A 12,260-nucleotide genomic window follows, 5' to 3' on the forward strand; every position below is an offset into this window, starting at 1 on the left:
TCCAAAAATTTATTATGAAAATATCCAGTCATAAAGAAAACTTACAAAATAGAACAGTAATCATCTACATACCATTTCTTTAAGCCTTAAATTTGTTAATATTTTACCATATTTTATTCCTCTTTCTTCTATGTTGAAGAATTTAGCAGTAAGTTGCACATATCAGACTTTATTCTTAATGCCTCAGCAAGTATCTTCTAAGAACAAGTAAAATAACATATATAACAATACTATTATAGCATCTATGAAAAGTAATAAAATATCTATTATATAATCTACAAATTAAATCATATACAAATTCTCCTATTTTCCTAAAATATATTTGTTAACTCTATTTTGTGTGTGTGTGTGTGTGTCAAAAGGTCCTAAAGTTTCATGCATTGCATTTAGATGTTATACTTTAATTTCTATTAATTTACAGAATCATCACTACTTTCCTCAAACTAAAATCTAGTGTATAAACACAAAGTATGCCTTCCCTGGTATTCTCCTTCTTAATAAATACCAACCCAAATCTTTGCAGACCTGCTTGTCTCCTTTCATTTCCTATTAGTCTACTGTTCCAACTCTGCATTCAAAATATATACTTGCATAAATAAAGAAATCCTACAATAAAAGGATAATCATACAGACAGCCCAATTATAAAATGGGCAAAAGATATGAAAAGACATTTCTCCAAAGAGGAAACACAAATGGCTAAAAATCACCTGACAAAATGTTCATCTTCAATAGCTATTAGGGAGATGCAAATGAAGACCAAAATGAGATCTCATCTCACAACAATAAGAATGGCTGCCATCCAACAAACAAGAACCTACAAATACCAGAGAGAATGTGGAGAAATTGGAACTCTTATTCATTGCTGGTGGGACTGTATAATGGTAGAGCAACTCTGGAAGACAGTTTGACAACTTCTCAGAAAGCTAGATATTGAATTACTATAATCCAGCAACTCCATTTCTCAGTATATGCCCATAAGATTTGAAAACAGTGACATGAACAGAAATTTGTACACTGATATTCATAGCAGCATTGTTCACAATTGCCAAGAGATGGAAGCACCCAAGTGTCCTTCAACAGATGAGTGGATAAACAAAATATGGTATATACACACAATGGAATACTATGAAGCAGTAAGAAGCAACAAGGTCTTGAAACATATGGCAACATGGATGAACCTTGAAGACATAATTCTGAGTGAAATAATTAAGACGCAAAATGAGAGATATTGTATGCTTCCACTTCTATGAGCTATCTGAACAATGCAAAATCAATGTTTGTAATGTAAGAAAATTGGGATGTAGTGATGAGCAGTAGCTAGTTTGGAGAATGATAGTTTAAATGTTCAGATGTGTTAATGATGGTGAATTCAAAGGTGTGCTAATGGATAAGGGTGGCAATTGTTTGTTAATGAAATCATAAGTATCAGAGCCATATTGAAAGCAAATAGGAATGAAAGGGGTTGCTTAAAGGCAAGTATCCCACAGAGCAGCACAACAAATATAGGTAGGTACTTGCATGATATACTTCTAAGGCATGGCACCAGCACAGAGAGTTGAAATCAGAAGGGTATGATGGGAAACTCTACACATTGCATACTAGGGAGTATAATTAATAGGAATACCATAATCTATAAAGGTTTCACTCACTAATTTAACTCATCAGAAACTTAAATCCTTCAGAATGCCCCATGCCATCTAAGACCCAAAACCAAGAAGCAATAGCCTCTTCAAGAATATCAACTTGATGTCCCCTTTTCTCATAAACTTGAAACCCCTTTTCAATATGAACAGGTTAGGGTGGTCACTGCCTAGACAACCCTGATGATCAGGAAAGTGATTAAACTAAAGGAAGGGGTAGAAATTGACAAGATGGAATTTAATGAAGCATTATGAATCCTGAATATTGATATGTTTCTTTTCCTTAATTGCTAGAATATTCAAATAGTTAGAAGGAAAAAATTAAATGGTGGAAATGTAACACATAATAACCTATGAAATTTGTTTTATACCTACTTGTTAAATTGTAATTTGAAAGCTATACCATTTTGTTTATATGTTAGATTTCAGAATAAGGAAATGGCTGAAACTAGGGTGCTATAACTCATAATGATTTTGTAAATTTCCTATATATCTATTAGCTAATGCCATGTTTCATAAGGAAATAACTGAAATTCTGGAATTGTAACCTCTAATATTCTTTGAAATTTGCTCTCTACTTGTTAAATTGCCCTTGGAAAGTTATCACCTATATGTATATATGTTATATTCTACAATAATTATATATATTTATATATGTATCTTATACATATATGTACCTCAACCCGTCCAACATCCTTGGATTAGTAGAAAATAATCTTTTCTGAAACATTATTGCATCCCTTAAGGTGTTTATATTGTTATTTGACTGTTCACTTGATACAATTTTTAAAATACCTCACTCCTACATTAATTTTGAAATCATTATTTTTACCCCTATTTTCCAAGTATGGTTTGAGGGGAATTAACATTTAAACACCACACATAAATTATACAGTAAAAATATGGCTATATTTTAGAAGCATATAATGAAAGTATTGAGATACTAAGTAAGAAATTTAGAGGAAATACCAATTTAATTGAGCCCTAAACAAACAGGCATATCATTGACATAAAATGGGCAATATGATTTGAGTGGTGTATTTTACTTTTACCAAGTATCAGTTTAATCCAGTACACTAGTGTGCTAATTCAGTGCTTATGAAATGTATTAAGCAAGTCATCAAATACTTCAGATTGTCTAGGATTTGTGTCAGTCATTGCCTTTGGAACTCACTTTCTTCTATCATGAAGCTACAACACCTGCTTGAAAGTTTCTGTTTCTCCAACCAAAATACAGAGAATATAAATATGAGAGAGCAACAACATTCATTAAAATCAATAAGAAAGCTATAAAAAAAGCACCAAGGAACTAAGAATAACTAGAGTATTTCAAAGTATTTCCAGAATACATAAACTGCATTAAAGGCACGGTAGTAAAATTGTGGCACTTAAAGTTTAAAATGACCACTTGCAGGTCAAAGAAAATAACATTGCTTTGTAACATATCCTAATAAAAGGGAAATGAGCAATCTCATTCATGTGATGGGGAACAAGATGAAGTTTACATATACCAAATTTGTGAGCCAAACTAAATTAAAATAATTAAATCCAAAACAGAGCAAAACAGAGATTTCCTTAAACTTATTTTGTGTAAGGATTTTATCAGCTGTTTAAGCAGAAGTATGTTTTATCAAAACCTCATGAAAATGCTTCATTTCATTTAATAATAAATATATTTATCCATTTAAAGTGCGGTTAGTCACTACTGCTGCAACATTTACATGTTTCATAAATATTTATTTTTTTCATGCCTGATATTTTAAAATATAGATATGTATTAATTTGGTGGTACATAACACTATTCTTAAAAATCTGCTGACCAAATTTGGAGAAAACAAAGTTAGCAACACTCCTTAACTCTAATTTTAATAATGCATATTTCTCTCTATCCCTGTATGGATATAACTGAAATATATGTAAACTGCAATGAGACTGTGATTGGTAGTACAAAAATATATGTCTAAAATCTTGCACATTCTATCATGTTTTCCTTCTGATAGAATCAATTGCATACTTTGAATTTCACATTGTTTAATATCTGAGAAGAGCAATTTTGTTGGATGATATTACATCAATATAGCATGCGAGCTCTTAACACTTTTATTTTATAAAAGATTTTACAGAGTGAAATGTGGTAATCTTAAGAGAAGATCAAAATATCTTTTGAAATTTATATACACATGTAACCAACAATCCAATCAAGATATAGGGTATATCCATCAAATTTCTCTTGTACCCCCTTCCTGAAAGTCATCCCTCACCACCACAGAACATCACTGTTCATATTTCAGTCATCATGGGTTAGTTTGCCTATTCTTAACCATTTTCTGTTTCTCCCTCTCACACACAAATGGGTACACATACAGTTGTACTTTTAATTTTTGGCTCCATTTGCTCAATGTAATGTTTGGAGATAATGAATATTTTGCATGTATCATAATGTTTTTTATTGCTGTAGTATTCCATCATATGAATATTCAAGAATATTCATCTGTTCCTGTTTTTTTTTCATTTCAGTAATTTTATTGAAAAGTATATCAGTACCAAACACAATGGTAGTTTGTTAGATTATCTCTGCCAACTCAAAATTAACACTTATGTATTCAGAATGAAATGTATCAGCCATTTGGGAAAACTGGTTATCCAGAAACATAGTTTACAAAAGTTAGGTGTAACTTTTTAGGTATTACTGTGCTTCCTTGGTTTATTTTTCAGTATATATTTATCCACAACATGATGTCAGAAGTAAATCTGAATTGGAACAGCTATTCTAGTTGGACCCTGGCTACACATTTGCACTGAGTGACTGTTTACAATGGCAACTTTAATACTGCAGACCTTACATTCACTGATTTACATGGAAAATCCTGAATCTTATCTGTTTTGAGGGATCCCCTTAAGAATTTGTTTTAGCACAGTATGGGCATTGCTCAAAATATACTCTCTACCTTTTAAATTAAACTAAGTTAAGGAATGGCAATTTTATATAAATGGTCCTTAGTAAAAATGTCTAGAGTGTTAAATTTAGCCTGCACTTGCTTTGGTGGGGTAAAGCAAGTAATTTTTTTGTTACAAGAGTAGAAATTTATTTTATTACAAGAGAAACTAACTTTTTTGATGGGACTAGACTGAGGCAGTAGATTATATATAAAAATTGTTATCACAGATATAAGCATCACCTGTGTCCAAGAAAAAAATGTTAATAACTTAATGAATATGCCAAGCTTACCAGGTCTGTATTTTTTGCTTTATATAAATTGGCTTCAAATTTAAATGTAATTGCCATGTAGTAATAAATCCACACCTCTGGAATATCCATCACTTGGCATTATGAGTACGAAGAAATCATTTATACTGCCTAGAATAGTAATCTGTTATGCCTGAAAAGTGCATGTGAAAGTTGATTTTGATATACACTTCACAGTTTAAAAATCACAATTAAAATGACTTCATTTAAGTAGGTTATCAATTTCAGTACCACCTAAATAGAATATATTGATCCAATATAGAAATTTGGATCAATGTTAGAAATGAAGATTCACAGTTTATCTTCTCAGGCTTGCCATTAGTTTCACATATATTGTATTAGCTGATTTGTAGGCTTCACAGATGAATTCAAATCTAAACATAATTCCATAGCATAATATTAAGCAGGCAGTTTTCCCAAGTCTGAGAAAATCAATGTTAATCTAGATGTGATGTTTTGAGACTTCACAGCTTAAATCCATTATAACACTAATGAATCCATAGCTCAGGGTTGTGGAAAAAAGGCTTCAGAGAAGAGATAGTGTTGCTGTAACAACCCTATATAAATAAACAAAAACCAAGTTACCAAAAATCTGCCAAACATAAATATTACTAACTAGTGTTAGAATGAACTATTCAGATCTCAGTTTCATAATTATGTCACATGTAGACATATTAAAATGGTACACTTGGTTTTGAGTAGAAAAAGATAAATCACTATAAGTTAAGTACTTTAGATGGCAAGGATATATATCATTTATGCAGGGGTCTGGTTTACATTCTTTATGATTATAACTACTTTACAGTTAGTTCAACAGCTATAGCAATAGTGTGCAACCTTAGTTTTGGGACAGACTAGCAGTTTTCAAATATTTAATTGGGAGACCATCTTCCATATTCAAGTACATATTGACTTTGCTAATAAGCTAATTGTTTCAAATTGGTTCATCCATGTTTCAGACTTTTGGTCCTGTTGCCCAGCTCAGGCTTGTGTTAACTTCAAATGATGTATACTGTGAACCAGAGCTTGGGTCTACATATAATGAACTATTATGCAATTAAAAACGTCTAATCTAATGCTACTTTTAACATTCAGATTATTAAGAAAGATATTTTCTAAGCTGATATTTAATAAAAATTATTAATGTACTCATCAGATGTTGGATAATTCTTTACTCTTAGGATGGTGTACCTTGTATATAGTAAATGTCTTCAAATATTAGTTATTAGATCAATTGTTATTTTTCCCTTTGCTCCAACTCCATTTTGTTTATTTTGAAAACAATAATTTAGATTTCATTCTTCAATTGTAGAAAAAAAATATTATATTGGAAAAGTTTCTCTATATGGAGAATCACTATGAAGAAAATTTACCAATTAAGGAACCATTTCAAGAATTGTTAGAAGGTGGGTGATTCTGTAGTAACTATGTTTCAGCTGCCATGCAGTATGCCCAGAAACAATCCATTTCAACTTCTGAACATTTGGTTTGGATCACTTGTTTGATGAATATTCAGTTAAACACTTGGATACACGCTCTTGCCGGAAGACCAAATCTCTGCCATTTATCTTGGAATCTTTCTGAAGATATTCTACTTCTGTTACTTCTATGCACTCCTGTGTTTGGATCTCCAATGCAATGATAGACAATGCTAACACAGAAGGCTTTGCTTTAGAAAATATGATCCTGCAGTGGCATGACTTAAGTTGAGCTTCTAGCCTTTCAAAATTAAGGCTGTTTTTCCTTCCACATAGCATGTTCTCTTGAATGAGTGAATTATAGAGCTGCAGAAATTGAAAGACAGTAGTAGCTCTGACTTTCCGATACACCTTTTCCAATACAATCTTTTCCATTCTTATCAAGTCTGAAACTGTGAACCTATAATGGCTTACATGGATCAAGTTGGTTGCCAATGGGACATTTCTTTCCTCTTCAGTTTATTTTATGACCAAATAAAAGCAGCCCAGTCCAACACACCAAAGGTGCTTGGGCTGTACCTTCAATTTGGACAGGAATCTGTCCAGTAAATTCATAGCTAGAGAAAATGTCTCTGTATCAAAGCCAAAGAATGGAGATAAACTGAGAAGTTCTTTCACTTCAAAGTCCCTTAGCAATGCAGTCATTCTGAAGCCATTATGTACAGACTCAATTAGTCTCAAGCTTCAGACGTTTAGCTGACATTTAGACTCTTGTTCCAAAATGGCTGGTGTAGCAGTTTCTGAGCATCAGTTGTTGTCAGGACCTCTATAATCTTGATCTTGATAGTGGCTCCTCAGCAGTAATCACCCTCCCCAGGCCTGCTTCTACCTCACCCCATGATATCAGATCTGAGAAACCTATGAACTATGGGAGCTTGTAGGCAAGAGGGGAGAGGCCCAGGGAGGGGCATCATCCTAGGTGTAAGTCTCCAGTGCCACTGAAAGGAATCTTCTCTCTCAGCTTGGAGCCTGTTCCTGTTTTGATGCACATTTCTGTGGTTTCCAGTTCTGACTTACATGAGCTGAGTTTCATTTTTGAAGACCACCTTATGCATTTACTTCCATTAATATTCTTTTTTTTTAAGTAAGCTAATTTTGTGGTTTCAAGTGTAAATCTTGCATAGTTTTTATATCCTTATTGTTATGTATTTTTAGGCATGAGAAAAATTTTACTTTCAGTATTTAAAATGTATCATCACTTTTGTCAGCCCTTAATTATTTGTCCCTAGTATTTGTGTAGTACTAGTATGGAATTCCTATTAATTAGGTAGATTTTTCCTCTAAACCCTTCTATTTTCAAGTCTCTGTGATAGTGTCATATCTTGCAAGTATTTCTAGCTAGCACCTATCTATATCTGTGGTGTGAGGTGTTTTGGGTCATGAGATTGTTTAAAATGGATAGTGATGTGGATTGTACAACTAAGTGATGATAATGTGAGATATGGATGAACTCTTGTGGACATAATATATGCTATATGAGCTTTATAAGTTAAGCCCTTGATCTTGAGGCTTGATCAGGTGAAACTAATGGTTATAAAAAGGAGGCTAAGCCCTTCTATGCTTATGCTTATAAATCACTTCAAGAGAACCTCTTTAGTTGCTCAAATGTGGACTATCTCTTTCTAAGCCTAACTCTGAAAATAAATTCACCACTCTCTCCCTGACACAGGACAGGACCCTCCAGATGGATGAGTCTTCCTGGCAACATGGGACATGGATTCTGGGAAAGAGCCTGACCCTGGCATCAGGGATTTAGAATGTCTTTTTGATGAAAAGCAGAAAAGGAAAGTCCCCAAATAAGGTTTCAGTGGCTAAGGGAATTCATATAGTTTCAAGAGACTCTCCTGCAGGTTACTCCTATGCAAGCTTCACCTATGTATGCCAAATGACCACAGTATCATGAGCCCAAGTTAACAGTAGTCCTGAAAACCTTAGAGAATAACTGAATCCCTATCTGAGACTTTTATAAAAGTTTCACTGACTAAGTTTATTCTTCAGAAACTTGAATCCTTCAGAGAACTCCTATGCCAGCTAAGGCCCAAAACCCAGCGGCAATAGTCTCTTCAAGAACATCAACTAGATGTTTTCCCTTTTCTCATAAAATTGAAACCCCTTTTCAACATGAACAAGTTAAGGTGGTCACTGCCAAGACATTACTGAAGATTAGGGAAGTGACTAAATAGAGGAAGGAGTAGCAACAGGCAAGATGGATTTTGGTAGGGGATTATGAATACTGAATCTCTATATAATTTTCTTTTTCTTAGTAGCTAGGGTATTAGAATAGCTAGAAGGAAAGAATTGAAGTGGTGGAACTGTAACTCATAGCATCTTGTGAAATTTGATTTATAGCTACTTGTTAAGTTGTAATTTGAAAGCTATCACTTTTGGTATATATGTTATATTTCATAATAAGGAAATAATTGAAACTCTAGTTCTGTAATTCAAAAAATTTTTGGAAATTTCCTGTATAGTTACTTGTTAAATAATACTTTGAAGGATTTTACTTTTTGTGTGCATGTTATATTTCACAATAAGGAAATAAGTGAAACTGGAATTGTAACACAATATCCTTTGAAATTTGCTCTCTACATGTTTGTGATGGTTGGGTTCATGTGTCAACTTGGCTAGGTGGCCTAGCTGTCTGGTCAAGTGGGCACTGGCCTGACGATTCCTGTGAGGCTATTTGAGGCTGGTTGGTTTGTCGGATCATCAGTCAATTGACTGCAGCTGACTGATGACTCATCAAGGGGCGTGCTTCCACAGTGAGAGAATGCAATTGGCTGGATTTGGTCCGGGTGATCAGTTGGAGGCTTATAAGCCGGACGGTTAGAGAACCTTCACTTCTTCTTCAGCTGCTCAGTGAAGCTTTTCCTGGGGAGCTCGTCGAAGTTGCCAGTTCGTTTCCTGAGGAGTTCGTCAAAGTTGTCGGTTCGTTTCCTGAGGAGTTCTTCAAAGTTGCTGGTTCGTTTCCTGAGGAGTTCGTCAAAGTTGTCGGTTCATTTCCCGAGGAGTTCGTCGGACGTCTTCCTTGGAGTTGACAGCTTGTTGACGGCTCTGCAGAATTTGGACTCATGCGCTCCCGCAGTTGCGTGAGTCACTTTTACAATTTGATAATAAGAGACATCTCTCATTGATTCTGTTTCCAAGGAGAACCCTAACTAATACAATGTTCAATTGCACTTGGGAAGTTATGCATATATGCTATATTATGCAATGAAAAATACGATCTAAAAATAAATTACATTCTCTCTTCTTTACTGTAAATATATGTATTCATCAGGGATCTCCAAGAAAACAGAACCACCAAAGTTATATATGGATACTATGTAAATATTATGAGATTTATTATAGGAATTTGCTCTTGTTACTTTGTTGATGGGGAAGTCAGAATTCCACAGAGAAGTGTTCTAGTTTGTTAATGCTGCTACTATGCAAAATTCCAAAAATGGATTGGCTTTTATAAAGGGTGTTTGGTTACAAAGTTACATTTTTAAGGCCATAAAATGTCCAAGGATTTGCATCAACAATAGGGTACCTTCATTGAAGGATGACTGATTGCATTCGAAAACCTCTGTTTGCTGGGAAGGCAGGTGGTTGATGTCTGCTTGTTCCCAGTTTGTGTTTCAAAATGGCATTCTCCAAAACGTCAGTATCAGCTTCCAACAGCCACCTTCAAAATGTGTCTCTCAGCTGCATCTCTTCCAAAATGTCATACAGTTGCTCTGAGGTCTCTCTGTGAGCTCTTTATATGGCTCCAGTGATTTAATTCAGTCCCACCCTAAATGGGTGGGGTAACACCTCATGGAAATTATTCAATCAAAGGTCTTTCCCACAATTGATTCAGTCACATCTCCATGGAAACATTCAATCAAAAGAATTCCAACCTAATCAACTCTAATACATCTGCCCACACAAGATTGCATCAAGGAACATGGAGTTTTGGGAGACAATATACAACCAAACTGGCACAGGCAAGCTGCATGCTGCAACTCCAGTGAAGGTTTTCAAAGAATTCCTCAAATTGACTGAAGTAGAGGTGGAAATTTTTCTTTCTGACCCCTAAAATCAAAGGGAGAACTGGGCATCATCACCTGACCAAGCTGACACATGAACCTAACCATCACAATGACAAACATAAATTTGAATCTTATCTTAATCAACTCTGCTTACTTTTCATTCCCAGGTATTTGCTTAGCACTCAACACTAAGTCCTTGCATAATTATTCTAAAGTCTTTATATGTGTTTAAAACTTAAAATGTGCTTGGTCTTTGTCACTGCTGTGGTAGAAAACAAGCTCACTGGAATGTGAAATAAAATCAGTGTATACAAGGAAGACTGGTTGAATTCTGACTAGGTAAGGGAGAGTTTTTCAAAGAGCAACTGTGAAAGAAGGGAGCTGACTCTGTCTCTATGTTCCTGAAAGAAGTTCTTTGTTGGCTTTTTAGCACAGGATTATATAGCACAAGCATTCTTTGGGTTATGTAATTGATTTTTGCATTTCCCCAGGCAACTGCATTTGTTCTAAAATCACAAGACTAGCATGTTTACAATTTTCAGGTGCAAGCTTGAAGACAATAGTAATCTCAGGGTATGATTTCTTCTGAACTAGATGGGAAAGCAGGTCATGGAAGGAGCCCAGCATCATTCTCTAACTTAATTGCCTGCTGTCAGGTGCACAATGCCTTGGTGCCTGCCTTCAGGCCCACAATGCTTTGGCCTTCTCCCAGCCTGGTGCCTGCCTTCAGGCACACAATGCTTAGGGGGCAGCCTCCCTGACAAACTTGCCAAGCCAGGGAAACCTCCATGCCTTCACATCTCCCCCCTTTTGATTATGATTACAGTTTTGTGCAATAACATAAAGCTCATTGATAGGAATATCATGGGGGTTCTGGGAATGGGCATGACATCTTCTTAGGCTGGTCCACCTGCACCAGAGTCCTGAAAGCAAAGCACAAGATATAGCACTAAGTAAGAGCCATTTAGCTATAGAAGGTAGAGAAAATATATGAACCCAGGAGCTTGGGTCTAGCCATTGCAAATGATTTTGTAGAGTATTGATAGCATTGGTTCACTCTTCATTAACTTGGGTGGCATGGAGCATTTCTAAAATTTGTCCTTTTAGACTCTCCACATCACTAGTTAAATTATCATGAAATGCTCCACACAATTTGTTTTTTAATATCATTCCAAGTGTGGCATATATGATTCCATTGCAAAGGGGTTGCACAGATGGATGTCATCTGCCAATCGCATCTTAAGGTATGGTGTCATGCAATGGCATCTTGCCATTCAGCTACAAATTCAACTGCAGCCTCTAGGGCTTGAAATTGGGTTAGGATTTTCTGATCAATGCTTTGTTGAGTAATAAATTGTTGACTAACATTTTCAATAGCAGAATTTACAAAGTGAGCTGTTTGTACAGTTTGGATGATAGCTACTATAGACACAGTAGCAGAGGCTAAAATTACAACAGCAGATATAAGAACTGCAATTAGAGTAAATATGAAATGGGGGACATGAATTCTTTGCAAAGCCTGTTCAAGAATAGCAAGAGGGGAGGAAGATTGCCACTCTTGAGTTAAATTCACTGGTAGAAATATTTCAGCTTGTTTCTTTAAGACTAATATACTTGTTATATTCATTTCAGTTATGTTAGTGTTTGAAATACAAGAAATAAAATATGAGTTGTTTGAGAAGGTAATGTAATGATCAGGATAGGTAATATTAAAGGAATCACTGATTAGGAATATGCAAGGAAGCATAGTGCAGACTAGGACATTAAGAGTACAGTTATGAGTGAAAGTAATATTTGTATGTTTGGAAGAGTTATAATTACCATGCCAGATGGATACTTTGTGGAACACGTGTTCTAACCACCACATGGTACACTGCG

General features: G+C 34.9%; 1 pseudogene; it reads right to left on the bottom strand.

Annotated features, from left to right (window-relative positions):
• Positions 1–6,264: 6,264 nt before the first annotated feature.
• On the bottom strand, positions 6,265–7,026 carry LOC119524665 (annotated as a pseudogene).
• Between the last annotated feature and the right edge of the window lie 5,234 nt (positions 7,027–12,260).

This window comes from Choloepus didactylus, assembly GCF_015220235.1.
Source record: "Choloepus didactylus isolate mChoDid1 chromosome 11 unlocalized genomic scaffold, mChoDid1.pri SUPER_11_unloc3, whole genome shotgun sequence".
In the NCBI taxonomy this organism is placed as follows: domain Eukaryota; kingdom Metazoa; phylum Chordata; class Mammalia; order Pilosa; family Megalonychidae; genus Choloepus; species Choloepus didactylus.